This window comes from Asparagus officinalis, chromosome 3, assembly GCF_001876935.1.
Source record: "Asparagus officinalis chromosome 3, Aspof.V1, whole genome shotgun sequence".
In the NCBI taxonomy this organism is placed as follows: Eukaryota; Viridiplantae; Streptophyta; class Magnoliopsida; order Asparagales; family Asparagaceae; genus Asparagus; species Asparagus officinalis.
In genome coordinates this window covers 87,737,266-87,752,671 of record NC_033796.1, presented here as the reverse complement: position 1 = coordinate 87,752,671, position 15,406 = coordinate 87,737,266, and positions in this window count along the sequence as shown.

The window sequence follows — 15,406 nt, the reverse complement described above, 5'->3', positions numbered from 1 at the left end:
AGAGAGAGAGCTTGAGCGAGGAACTTGCAATGGAGTTTTGGAGGTTTCTTGTGTTTGAGGGTGGCTGATCAAGGGAGGGAGAGAACAGAGGTGAGGGATGGTGGAGTTTTGGTAATGAGAGATATAAGGAGTGGAGTGTGTAGTGGAGGGCATATATACATATATATACCACCATGTGGCATGTGAAGAGATGTAATAATGAAAAGCGAGGTTTATTTGCCAAGTTTTCTCTCTACTCATGGTTGCCAAAAATTGAATAAAAAGATAATTATATGGTTTTTGTAATAGGTTTAGTCACTTGGATTAGCTTTAAAACATGATTTGGAACCATAAATACGATAAGGTTTCATACTAAAAGGTCATGGTGAACCCTATAGCTTGATTAATTGTCTTAATCTAAGCATGATTAAAACTATCATTCTCATGCTATTAGGTTATATGTCTTGAAATTGCTAATGCAAGGATTAGTACTAATAATGGTATCTGATTATCATAATGAAAAAACTAAGACATAACATTATTTGTTTCACAACATGTTATTTCTGTGATATTGATGTTGTGATAAGATCGGTACTTTTCATGTATATCTATTTTGTGAGAGATTGTAGATGTATATTACAAGACAGGTTACAGAGTATTTATGGAAAACTTTATATTTTTAATTCTATAAATATTCTGTTTACCAGGTCATAACCATGTGCGGGTAGTGACAGGGTTATAGTGGTATTAGAGCTAGAGCTCGACATACATCCCAATCAAATATAATATTACATCTAGCACAATACATTACATTATTCATTTCTTGATATTTATATCCATTAGAATCCTTACCCTTCTTTCATAATTGTTTAGGACTACGTAAGATATGGCTGGTGATGTAGGATAAGGCAATTCAAATGCAAACACGGATGCAAATATAAATGGATAAGACTCAACTGAGCTTTTGGAGGTTCTATGAATGAATGCTTGAAGCTAGAGAATGATGAAAGGAGTTCCACATAAAGCAGATGGGGAAGATGAGAGCAACCATTGAGATGTGCAAGGTGTTACTTCAATAGCAGATTGAACAGACTCTCAATCAACTAGTGGCAATTCCTCCTGAAGGGAATTAAAATACACCAACTGCTGGAAATATGATGGATTTTTGGAGATTGCAACCGGATAAATTTTCTAGAGCTAGTTTAGCAAGTTCGGTTCAAGATTAACTTGAGGAGACCGAGGGACTCTTGGATGCAGCCAAGGTGCCTGATGTGGATCGTGTGAAGGTGGTGAAAGTTCATTTTGTTAGTCAAGATAGGTCATGGTGGGTAATGGAAGAAACTCATGCTAATAGATCTTTTTTTTTACAAAGATCTTTCTGGAGAAATATATGTTAGAAGTGACACTGAGAGTGCTTCGATGCCAATTTATGGATCAGATTCAAAGGAATTGATTATTAAATGAATACACTTCAGAGTTCGAAAGACTCAGTCAGTATGCATCAAGTTGGATGGGAACTGACAAGGATTGCGCTAGACACTTTCTTGAGGGGTTGAACTATGAAGTCAGGTCTCACATGATCACAAGTTTATAGATGTACAATGAGGTGCTGGAGGTAGCTCGATGATTCGGGCGAATGGTGGAATTAGTAGTACCAGAGATGCCACTGTGAGTGCAGCCTCAAGTAGGAAACATCCGGACGTCGGAGTTATTCAGCCAACAAAGGGAGGCAACAACAATAGGAAAACTAAGTGTCTGAAAATATTATAGCAATCACCAAGGAAGAAAGCTAAGCCAACATTAAAAATGGATGGGTGCTAGCATATAACAACATATATTACAGGAATCACCAATAGGGGATCTACATCGTCTCCCATATAGAGCTTTGTATGCCTCTATGCAAATACTAAAATGAAAACTATCATTGTATGAAAACCTTACAAGTGGCAAATGCGTAGCCCAATTGAATCCAAAATCTAATGTGTAACCTCTCAAAATGTCCTCTAGGGTATGTATCGTTCTTTTTAATTGTCCATTAGTCTGATGATGTGCTAAAGTGCTAAGCTTCAATCTAGTCCCAAGAGCTCTCTGTAGACTCTTCCAGAGTCTTTTGGTAATATGAGGATCTTATTCTGATACAATCGATATGAAAACTCCATGGAGCTTCACAATCTCTTTGATATTAGAGACTGGTCATCTTCTCTATGGTAGACAACATCTTCTAGGCCGGTGAAATATGCAAACTTAGTTAGGCGATCAACTACCACCCAAATGGCGTCTTCTCCTCTTGTTATGAAAGGTAGATCGATGATGAAATCCATGGTGATGTTGTCCAACTTCCATTCTAGAAGAGGCAAAGGCTGCAATAGTCCTGACAGTTTCTAGTGTTTAATCTTCAACTATTGGCATGTCAGGCACTTTGATACATATTCGGAGATCTCCTCCTTTATGTAATTCTACCAGAAGTTCTGCCAAATAGTCTGGTACATATTGGCGCTTCCTTAATGAAGAGTGTAGGGCTTGGGGTGAGGTTCTCTTAATATCTACTCCTTGAGCTCCTCATTATTGGGTACCCAAAGGCGATTACTCATCTCAAGAACACTGTTATGAACCTAAAAGTCTGAATATTTATCTTGCTCCACCTTCTTCTTTATCTCACTCAGCTCTTTGCCTTACTTTTTTTGTTCCTTTATTTAATCCAATAGAGTTGGTTTTAGGCTCATTTGACAAATCTTTACCTCTGAATGATGCATTCTAACTTCAATCTCCATTCTTTCTAGCTCTTCGAATATTTGGCTTGTTCAGTAACTATACATGCTATTATGGCCTGGTTCTTTCGGCTGAGTGCATTCGCTTCTACGCTGGCTTTAGCTGGGAGGTAAAGGATATTCACATTATAGTCCTTTAATAACTCTAATCATCTCATTTGTCTCATGTTGAACTCATTTTGAGTAAAACATGTAGTTCAAACTCTTGTGATCTGTATAGGTATCATATGTTACTCCATATAAATGGTGTCCCTAGATCTTGAAGGAAAAGAATCATAGCAGGAAGTTTCAGATTATGAGTTGGGAAGTTATTCTCATGGGATCTCAATTTCCTAGAGGCATAAGCTACCGCCTTCTCATTTTGCATCATATTGCAACACAGACCTCGGGAAGATGCATCATAATATATCACAAGCTTCTCTAAACTCTTAGGGATAGTGAGAATGAGAGTAGTTACTAACCGCTTCTTCACTTCCCTGAAAATTAAGTCAAAAGGGCTGCTAACTGAGAAAAGTCTTTGACAAATCTTTTGTAATACCCAGCTAATCCCAAGAAACTCTAACTCTCCATTACCGAGGTAGGACATGACCAGCTCACAATAGCCTCAACCTTCGGTTCTTCCATAGATATCCCATCTTTAGTAATCATGTGCCCCAAAGACATCACCATCTCTAATGAACATTCACAATTCTTGAACTTTGCATATAACTGCTCCTCTCTCAAAGTCTGCTATATAATATTCAAATGTTCTTCATGCTCTTGAAAGTTATTAGAATAGATTAGGATATTATGAATAAAAAACTATAAATTAATTCAAATACAATTGAAATAGCCAATTCATCAAATTCATAAATGTAGCCGGTGCATTAGTCAATCCAAAAGGCATCAGCAAAAATTCATAATGAGCATACAGTTTCCTAAATGCATACTTTAATATGTCCTCATGATGACTGATGGTATCCTAACCTCAAATTAATCTTAGAAAAATATTGAGCACCTTGTTGTTGATCAAATAGATCACCTTGGGAGTGGGTACTTATTCTTAATTGTTATCCTATCCAACTCCATCTAGTCTATAGTCTCATACTCCTAACCTTCTTCTTCACAAACAAGACCGGTGCTCCTTATGGACACATGCATGGTCTAATGAAACATTTATACAACAACTCTTGAAGTTGCTCCTTTAGTTCCTTCATCTCTACAAGTGCCAATCTTTAAGGGGCCTTAGATATAGGGATGGGCCTTGGGATCCCCAATGGAAAAATCGATCTCTCAATCTTATGGCAATCCTATCAAGTCTTTTGAAAAAAATATCTGGATAGCCTCTTGCAACAGTAATTCTTCTTACCATTTCTCATTCAAGTGGTCACTCATCACACAAGTCAAATATCCACTACATTCTTGTCCCAATAGTTTAGAGCCTTCATAAATGAGATTATAGTTCTGAGTAGTCTTCTACTTTCTCCTTAGAAGACAAAATTTGCACCTCATTCTAGTTTAAACATTATATGCTTTCTCAGACAATATACAATAGCATTATGAGATGCTAACCAACCCATCTCTAGGATAACATTAAAATCTGACATATCTAGACATATGACATATTTGGACATATTAGTTCTGCGTTAATGGTATGATCACCCACTAGGACTCAGTTTATATAGGCATATGACGCTAGGAGACTACCATCCATAGGTGTAGATATAATTAGCTCAATATTTATTAGTGTTGGTGAGTTGATAAACTTGCTAGAAATGTGAGGTGAAATGAAAGAATGTGTAGATCCAAGGTCAATATATAAGCAATGAATGAACGTTTGGGAAGTGTATCTTCCACCACAAATGGTGAGGCTTGAGCATCCTTCTTTGTCAGAGCAAAGACTCTTCCTTGATTCCTCCAATTCTGTTACATGCTCTGGTATGATTGAGACCTCCCCAGCAAAGCATTTGACTTTTACGAAGCATTGTCTCAAGCAGTATGGCTTCCTTCCAGTGCTCACTTTGTCGTTGGTACATCTTTAAGGTTAGACAGTCCCTCTTGAAATGCTCAACTAGACACACCCTTTTGAAATGCCCGACTAGACACACGAAAAGCATCAATGATGAAATTTATAGCTTATGATACTTGTGACATTTGTTGCAAGCTAATGACCTATTAGACTAGTTCGAGTGATCACAATGTAAAGGCAGTTTTGATGTCGTCGAGTTACCAGGTTAGCTTGATATTGACTTGTCAGCTGAGGGGCTTCCACAAGTTATTGGGTGCCTTGCTTAGTTCTAGTTCTTATTTCATATTTCTTGATATGCCAATTGGTCCTTCTCAACTTCAACTACAGTCTCCACAAATTCTGCATAGTTCCTTAGTCTGAGAGCAACTAGTTTTTCCTTGATATTTCCCCTAAGTCCTCATTGGAATCTCTTTGCCTTCTCTCATTCTTCAACTATTAGATGTAGAGCAAACCCTGATAGTTGGGTGAACTTGGCTTCATACACTTGTACAGTCATATTGTTCTATTACAACTCCTAAAATTCGATAGCATGTTTGTTCCTAACACCCTCAACGATATGCTTCTTGTTTATTAAATCTACTCCTAAGTTTCCATACTATTATGTGTAGGACTCTTAAGATGTTAACATGTGCAATCCCTCAACTAACCATGTTCAACGCCGACACTATCTACTCCTAAGCTTCCTTACTATTATGTGTAGGACTCTTAAGATGTTAACATGTGCTCTGATATCACTCTGTAACAACCCCAAAACTACAATGGAAGTGGAGCCCGGGATTTATATAAAAATTGGGCATGATTTGACCGTAAGATGAAGGGTCAAGTTGCACAAGTCTTATATACACTACTATCCAAAGCAATACCAACGAACAGAATAAAACAACAAAACTTTTCAACACTCAGAATCTTAAGTTGACGATGATTTCATAAAATATTGAAATAGCGAGAAAAACTTAAGGAAACAATATTACACTACACAGTTTCAACATAGAGTTATTATGCATCATTATACATATAAAACACCAAAAAATTCTACAAACGATATTAAGTACTTGCAATTTCCTATATTTCTTGTGTAGACTTTATGTCTAACCCATTTGTTGATCCCCTTCTTCAAATAACAAAGTGAGTTCGACTGCAACGGACTAGGCTTACTTAAAAAATCAGATTATGAGAAAGTAGCCAAAGCCATGCAATAGCTTATAAAAACAATAATATGTAGTTGTTTATTTTGATTCAGTAGATACTTCATATACGTCATCTAGATTTGACGGCCGTATTTGAGCCAAGACTTGTATTTTCTTCAAATATTGAAGTTATCTATCTAGTGGACTTGGTACTTAGACAATTTGAAATATTCTCATTTGATTTTCTACTTATTATTTCTATGATGTTAATGTTGTCGTGATGAGACTTTTCATGTATATTTGTATTGTGAGAGATTGTGGATGTATAATACAAAATAAGTTACAGGATATTTATAAAACACTTTATATTTTTGGTTCTATAAATATTCTGCCTACCAGGTCATACCCATGTGTGAGACGTAGTAAGGTTTTAGAGCCAAAGTTTGATATACATCCCAATCAAACATAATATCCATCTAACACAATTTATTACATTGTCCATCCCTTGATTCTTATCTCTATCTGAATCCTTACCCTCCTTTGACGTTGAGGACTATGTAAGATATGGCTAGGGGTGTTGGATTAAGCAATGCAAATACAAACATGGATACAAATACTAATGGACAAGGTTCAATCAAGCTTTTAGCAATTCTATAAGTGATGCTTGAAGCTAGAGAATGACGAGAGGAGCTTCACATGAAGCTAATAGAAGAGATGAGAGCAGCCAGTGAGAGGCGTGAGGCATTTCTTTAGCAGCAGATTGAGTAGGCTCTTAATCAACCAACGGTAATTTCGGCTGAAGGGAATCAAATGTACCACGTGCAGGAAGTGTGATAAACTTCTAGGGATTGCAACTGAAGAAATTTTTTAGAGCTACCTCTACAAGTTCGACTCAAGATTGGCTTGAGGAGACCAAGTGTCTCTTGGATGCAACCAAGGTGCGCGATGTGGATCCTGTGAAGGTGGTGAAAGTCCAATTCTTAGTCAAGCTAAGCCATGGTGGAACAAAAGAAGCTCATGCTAATGGACCATTATCATGGTCGGATTTTACAATGATCTTTCTAGAGAAGTATATGTCAGAAGTGACACTGAGGGCACTTCAATGCTGATTAATGGATCTAATAATTCACGGGAATCTATTAGTTGATGAATATGCTTAAATTTAAGAGATTCAGTTAGTATGCGTGGAGTTAGATGGGCACCAATAAGGACCATGCTGGACACTTTTTGGATGGTTTGAACTATGAAGTTAAGTCTCGCGTCATCATGCAGAGGTTGGAGATGTATACTGAGCTGTCGGAGGAGGCTCGACTGTTCAAGCAGACGTCAGCATCAGATAGGACCAGAGGCCCAACAATAAGGAGCTGTTTGGTAGGCTGCAACTGGAGTGGTTGCAACTCCAGTTGCATACAACTAGGTCCAATTTGACTAGTTGCATTTGTTTGTTTTGCTGCAACTCACAGTTGCAGTTGCAACCACAGTTGCAAAACAACCCTTAGTTGCAACATACGACTTACGTCAAAAATGACCGCAAGTCATAGTTACAACTTAGTTGCAACAAACATAAATTTATTAAAATCAAAATCATTACTTAATATTTCAAAAATAAATTCATTAAAGGTTTAAAATAATCTTTTAAATAATTCTTATTATAATAATTTCTTCAAAAACGTTTTTAAAAAAAACAACATTAATCTTTTAAAATAATTATTATTATAATAATTTCTTCAAAATAATGTTAGTTTTAAAAGTAATATATTAACTTTAAAATAATATATTATTTTTTAAAATAATATTTTTTAAAAAATAATATATTTTTAAAATAATATATTTTTTGAATAATATATTTTTTCTAAAATAATATATTTTTCTAAAATAATATATTTTTTGAAAAATAAAATTTTCCAGGAATACTATTATTTTTCTAAAATAATATATTTTTTGAATAATATATTTTTTCTAAAATAATATATTTTTCTAAAATAATATATTTTTTGAAAAATAAAATTTTCCAGGAATACTATTATTTTTCTAAAATAATATATTTTTTGAATAATATATTTTTTTAAAATAATATAATTTTCTAAAAATAATATATATTTTAAATGATATATTATATTATTTTTAAAAATATTATATTAACTTTTAAAAATATATTATTTGTTAAAAATATATTATTTATTAAAAATATATTATTTTTTTAAAATATATTATTTTTTTAAATATATTATTTTTTAAAAATATATTACTTTTTAAAAAATATTATTTTTTAAAAATATTTTATGAGTTGCATATGTTAAGTTATAAGCATAATCAAACAGCTGCAACTATAAGTTATAAAATTTAAATTTTAAACCAAACAATTGCAACTGTAGTTGCATGTAAGAAGAGTTGCAACGTCTCAGTTGCATGCAAGTGACACTTGCATTGCAACTCTACAAATTAAAATGCAAGAAAATAAATCTACTCTACAAATTAAAATGCAAAAAGAAATAAAAAGACAAGAAAATAAATCTACACTACAAGCATGAATTTAAATCTAACTAATAAGCAATAATAAAGAAATTACTAAAAAGAAATAAAAGAGAAAAGAAATGCAAAGCTTCAAATTGCTCTTCATCTCCATCTTCATCATTCAACAAGAGGAGAAAGAATAAATTTAAAGTAGAGACAAATTATTATTATTAATTGCAACTAAAGTTATAATTTTTGGAAGGTCTTCTCAATTAAGAGTAGCCCTCCTCTCCAAATGGAATTAAAAAGTTTTCACACCTCTAACCTCTCACTCTCTACCCCTATTTATAGTAAACATCAGTGAATGAGAGCCATTAGATCGAAATCTTATCCAAAAACATCAATTTTTAGCCTTTGATTCGTAACAAACTGCTCAGTGTATCGATACCAGCATCGATAGAGGTATCGATGCTGGCATCGATACAGGCATCGATGCGGGCATCGATGCCCCCATCGATGCGGGCATCGTTCCTTGATGGTATATTTATTTTTCTTGGGCTTTTGGGCATGGACTTTTGGGTTTTGCCATTTCTTCTTCTTTTTTCTTTTGGGCTTTTGGATAATTTGGAAATTGATTTTCTAATGGGCTTCTTTGCTTCATTTCTTCATTTAATCAACGGGTTTTTGTTGAGAGATTGGAGTTTGAGATTTATTCTTCATTAACCTGCAATTAAAAGATAAAAACAATAATTAGTGGTATATTTATTCATATAAAATAGATAATGAGGGTATAAAACTGTAATAAAATATGATTATCAAATACCCCCATACCTAAACTCTTGCTAGTCCTCTAGAAAAATAAAAATAAAAATAAAATTCTAACTCACTTTCGCAGGAATCGTGGTTGTATTTAGCGCATACAACAAGCCTTTAAACCCCTAGGTTACCCTAGTGGACGAGTTGTAGTCTCGTGAGGGTTTACAGTGAATATACCCATAAAATTCGGTCAATCTTGCCAAGTTAAATAAGTCAGTAAATAACTAATTTTCCTTGATATATTTAGACATTCTAATTGAAGCTAGTTAATAATCAAGAAAACGTTTTTATATATAACTCCAATGTAACTCTTTTAGAAAATCTTTTTCATTATAGCAATACAAAACCAAGTCAAATCTTAGAGATTTAATTAAAAAAGTTTTGAAAAGAACACGCTAACTCTTTGTTTTAAATAACTTTCAAGTTTCTTGATCAAAAATTGTTTTTCAAAACCATATATACAAAACAACAATATATAGAAAAAAAATGGTTAGTGTTATACGTATATAATAATTTTTTTTCACTCTTTAATTCTTGGTGATTGTTTTCTATTTTAACGGGCTTTCTAAGTGACCATTTAACAAGTTTTGGGCCAATGGATCCCAATTTTTTTTGTGCCCATTTTTCGCACTCTTCTTTTATAAGGTTAGATTTTTTTTAATATATATGTGTGTAAGTATATATATTCTGAAAAAAATATGTAAATCAAGATAACTTGAAAAAATATTTTTAACTCTAAGTTAAGCATGCAAAATTTTCATTATTTTTAATTAAAAATCTAAGGTAAGACTTAAGTAAAGTATACTACTTGAAAAATTATTTCTTAAGAATTTTATTTGGAGTTATGATAGTAGGTGAACTTGAGTATGTCACTAACTAGGGATTAGAAAATTTAAAATCTATCAATTAGATCAATTATTACTTAACTCTATTAATTTGGCAAGTGACAATTAATTTTTTTTTAACTAACAAAAGATAAATGCTAAAAACTTAAACAAAATACTAACTAGCAAAATATAAACAAAGACTAACTAGCTTACACCCCCATACCCAGACTTTGCAGTATCCTTAAGGCAAATAATATCCAAAATATCACAGTTTAATAAGTACATGCCGAAATAAAAATCAAAGATAGGGTAAAATAAAAAGAACATCACTCACTGCTCATCTCCTGATATATCGTCTCATCAGCGGTAGCTGCTGAACTCGGTCCCGCCTCATCCTCTCCTGGGAAATCATCTGGCTGAAATGGTGTGATATAACTATGAAGCTCAGGTGGAGGTCCATCCGTATCTCCATGTTCTCTCTGCCATCCTCTCACCAAATATGTCAGGGTATCGGTGGAGTAGCTCATCTGACCATGTATCTCGTGTATATGCCGCTGCATCTTGTGCATCTGTATCTGCATCCTATCCATGCGACTCCGCATTCTGTCCATCTCCTCTCGAATAGGATCCTGTGTAACTGGCTGGTGCTGAGGAGGCTCTCTACCTGAAGGACCGGACTGATCTCGTCCTGAAATGCTCCTCCTCACAGTCTGATCATTTAGTAACCCCTTCCCTGCTTCTAACCTATCCTTTGCGAACACTGAAACGTGAAATCTATGGCAGAGTCTAGTGATAAAATAGGGGTAAATGAGCTGAGTACGTGATGCAGACTGTGTCCTGACCCAATCTAACACATTCTCCACTGATGAGCGCATCCATACAAATATAATCCTCGCTATATTAAATCGCTGACCAGTGGCTATCCAAAAGAGAAGGAGAATATCGTGTGGGGTAATGACGGAGTATGCAGTGATGGGTTTCAAATCAAAGTTCAGGAAAAGATTAAGTAATCTATATTCTGGTTTGAGATTTCCTGAACCGAAACTAGATGTAAAGACCCTCCCGCACAAGGTTGCAGACATGTTATTGTATTCTGGTGTACCAAGCTGTAATGTAGAGGCTAAATGGAAGTAATCTGGTACATCAGTGGGTGGTTCTGCAAGGTCAAGGGTAGCACGGATAGTGGAAAGATCGAAAATAACTCTAACACCCCTCACGATAGAAAAAGCTGAAAATTCTCTATCTGGATCAATCTCCCATCCAGAATAGAACTCATGAACTAATGAAATGTTGGCTTTTTCTAGGGGTTTAGTCATCATGCTCCTAAGACCTACTACAGTTAACATGGTGACTGTGGAATGATATGTATGTAATGCACTCATCTGAAATCCCCTCTCAAAATGAATGTTAAGACCCACAATTCTGGCTAAAATAGTGGGCCTATCTATGTTGGTTTCAGATGGATCAGAAGATGATGAACTTGCTCGAGATTTCTTTCTGGGGGGCATCTACAAAAAAAAAGTTTCAGATGGATCAGAAGATGATGAACTTGCTCGAGATTTCTTTCTGGGGGGCATCTACAAAAAAAAAAGAAAAGAAAAAAGAAAAAGAAAAAAATTAATAATAAAATTCCAATATATATATCTATATTCTTTTATTATTATTATTATAAAAATGTTCATCATGGGTTAATTTCAAGTTATCAAAATTTCTTTTGACAATAAATTCCCTCAAAATTATTCTTTGAGAACGAAAATGTTAAAACTTTGATAACTTGATCGGTGAAACATACATGTTGATATGACAATTATAAGCTAAATCGTACAATTGTTGAATAAATCATCCAATACAAATTTCCGAATGTGAGAAGTATCCAATTAAACTTTTATTTGACCAATTATTTACATTCGCACAAAACACCCCAAATTCAAATTTATTTCTGCAAAACCCCCCTCTAATTTTTTTAGACTTGCATAAAAAAAATTTCAATTTGAAATCACGTACCCAATTGAATGTTCAAAATTATGCGTTTTTGCACAAAAACCCTAAGAATTTTTGGGTTTGCATGAAACACCCCAATTTTTTTTTGGTTTTGCACAAAACACCCCCCAAATTTTTTTTCTTCTTTTTTTTCAGATTTTTGAGCAAGATATCCTAAGTTAAAACCCCCAAGAAATTTTTGGATTTTGCATAAACCCCCCTAAATTTTTGGCAAATTCCCAAATTAAACCCTAAATTTACTAAATTGATCATGAATCAACACAAAATATGATAATCATTCACAACTACCCAAGATTCAATCACCAATTCATCCATGAACCCATTCTCATAAGGAAATTACAAGATCAAGATAGAGATTATACCTTGGAATTGTGTAGAGGTGGAGAAAGCAAAGATCCAAAAAAGTGAAGAAGAAGCCCTCCAATCTCCGTGGTTTTTTTATTTTTTTGGGGTCGGTTTTGGGAGTTTTTTTTTCGGGGTTGGTTTTGGGGAGAGATGGAAAAAGAAAACAATGGGGAAGAAGAAGGGGGGCTGCGGTTTTTGAGGCAGCTGGTTGGAGGTATCGATGCCGGCATCGAACACCTCTTCCTCTCCGAGCGTAGAAAATTCTAAAAATGGTTTCAGACGTTGACCATTTATTTTTAAAATATTACCATTTTTAGGATTTTCTATCTCGACAGCCCCATGTGAGAAAACTTGTTTTACAATAAATGGACCTGTCCAGCTTGATCTTAATTTTCCAGGAAAAAGATGTAATTTTAAATTGTACAATAAAACTTTCTGTCCTGGAGAGAAATTTTTTCGTAAAATTGATTTATCATGAAAAATTTTGGTTTTCTCTTTGTAAATTTTTGAGTTTATGTATGCATCATTTCGAATTTCTTCCAACTTATTTATTTGGAGCAATGTGTTCTTTTCTGCCGAGTCTGAATCAAAATTTAACTGTTTTATTGCCCACATTGCTCGATGCTCCAACTCCACTGGTAGGTGACAAAGCTTTCCCAAACACTAATCTGTATGGTGACATCCCCAAATTGGCCTTGAAAGCTATTCTATATGCCCACAGAGCATCACATAATTTTACAGACCAATCTTTTTTGTTATGATTAACTGTTTTTTTTAAGATTTATTTGATCTGCCTGTTTGTGACCTCTACTTGTCCACTGGTTTGGGGGTGATAAGGAGTTGAAAATTTGTATGTGATTGAATATTTCCTCATCAAAGCTTCAAAAGAACGGTTACAGAAATGTGTACCGTTATCACTGATGATCGCTCGGGGTACTCCAAACCGGGCAAAAATGTTCTCTTTCAAAAACTTGACAACGACCTTGTTGTCATTAGTTTTGCAAGCTACCGCCTCAACCCATTTTGACATGTATTCAACGGCTACTAGAATGTAAACATTTCCAAAAGAATTTGGAAATAGTCCCATGAAATCGATACCCCACAAATCAAAAAGTTCAACAGATAAGATGGGTTGTAAGGGCATCATATTTCTTCTAGTGACCTTCCCTAAAAGCTAACAGCGGTTACAGGTTTTGCAAAACTCGAATGAATCCTTGAAGAGAGTGGGCCAATACAGCCCAGATTGAAAAACTTTTTTAGCTGTTTTCTCGGGCCAAAGTGGCCCCCACAGGCTTCCTTATGACAAAAGGATATAACACTCCTAGTTTCTTTAGTGGGAACACACCTCCTAAAGATATGATCAGGACAGTATTTGAACAGATATGGATCATCCCAGTAAAAGTATTTTACTTGGGAGAGAAAACGGGATCTATCCTGTTTGGACCAATGAGAAGGGATCTGGTTCATGACTATGTAGTTCACAATGTCGGCGAACCAGGGAACAGATTGGATTTCTAGGAGTTGTTCATCTGGAAAATGTTCATTGATTGGAACGGTTGATGTTGGTGCATTTGGGAGTCGAGAGAGGTGATCTGCTACGGGGTTCTCTGTTCCCCTTCTGTCAAGAATTTGAATGTCAAACTCTTGAAGAAGGAGAATCCATCTAATGAGCCGTGCTTTAGCATCCTTTTTGGTCAAAAGATACTTTAGTGCGGCATGATCAGTGAAAACTTTGGTTAAGGAACCGATGAGGTAGGACCTGAATTTTTCTAAGGCAAAGACTACAACTAAAAACTCTTTCTCTGTGACAGAGTAGTTTTGCTGGGCATCATTCAAAGTCCTACTAGCATAGTAGATCACATGCGGTTTTCCATCAAACTGTTGTCCTAAAACAGCACCAATCGCAGAATCAGATGCATCACACATCAGTACGAAGGGTAAGGTCCAGTCCGGTGCATGAATGATAGGAGCTGTGGTTAGCTCCTTTTTCAGATATTCAAAAGCTTTGAGGCAGTCGGGAGAGAAGACAAATGATGTATCCTTGGCTAAGAGATTGGTCAAGGGTCTAGCAATTTTGCTGAAATCCTTGATGAAACATCGGTAAAAACTAGCATGACCAAGAAACGATCTGACATCTTTGACAGTTTTGGGAGGAGGGAGATTAGAAATGAGATCTACCTTAGCTTTATCCACTTCAATTCTCCTATTGGAAACTACATGTCCTAAGACAATGCCTTTTTTTACCATGAAATGATATTTCTCCCAATTAAGAGTCAGATTTTTCTCCCTACACCGTTCTAGGACCAGTTTAAGATGATGCAAACATTGGAAAAATGTGTCACCAAAGATGTAAAAGTCGTCCATAAAAATTTTGAAAAATCGCTCTACCATGTCGGAAAAAATACTGATCATGCAACGTTGGAATGTGGCAGGTACGTTACATAATCCAAAGGGCATGCGTCGGTATGCGAATGTTCCATACGGGCAAGTGAAGGTGGTTTTCTCCTGATCTTCAGGAGCGATAGGGATTTGATTGTAACCTGAATATCCATCTAGGAAACAATAGAACTCGTGTCCTGCTAAACGCTCTAACATTTGGTCAATGAAAGGAAGAGGGAAGTGATCTTTCCGAGTGGCTAAGTTGAGTTTTCGATAGTCAATACAAACTCGCCATCCCGTTTGGATTCGAGTGGGAATCAGCTCATTAGCCTTATTTTGGATCACGGTGATCCCAGATTTCTTTGGAACAACTTGGACCGGACTCACCCATGAACTATCAGAAATGGGATAAATGATCCCATGATCGAGACATTTCAGAATGTCTTTCCTAACAGCTTCTTTCATCACTGGGTTTAACCTACGTTGAGGATCTCTAGTAGGTTTGGCGTCATCTATCAAATGGATTCGGTGTTGAACAATGGTTGGACTAATCCCTTTGATATCAGCCATGGTCCATCCAATTGCTTCCCTATTCTCTCTTAAAACATCTAAGAGAGCTTCCTTTTGATCGGTAGTCAAATCAGAAAAAATAATAACTGGTAAAGATTTGATTTCCCCTAAGTAGGTATACTCTAGATTTTC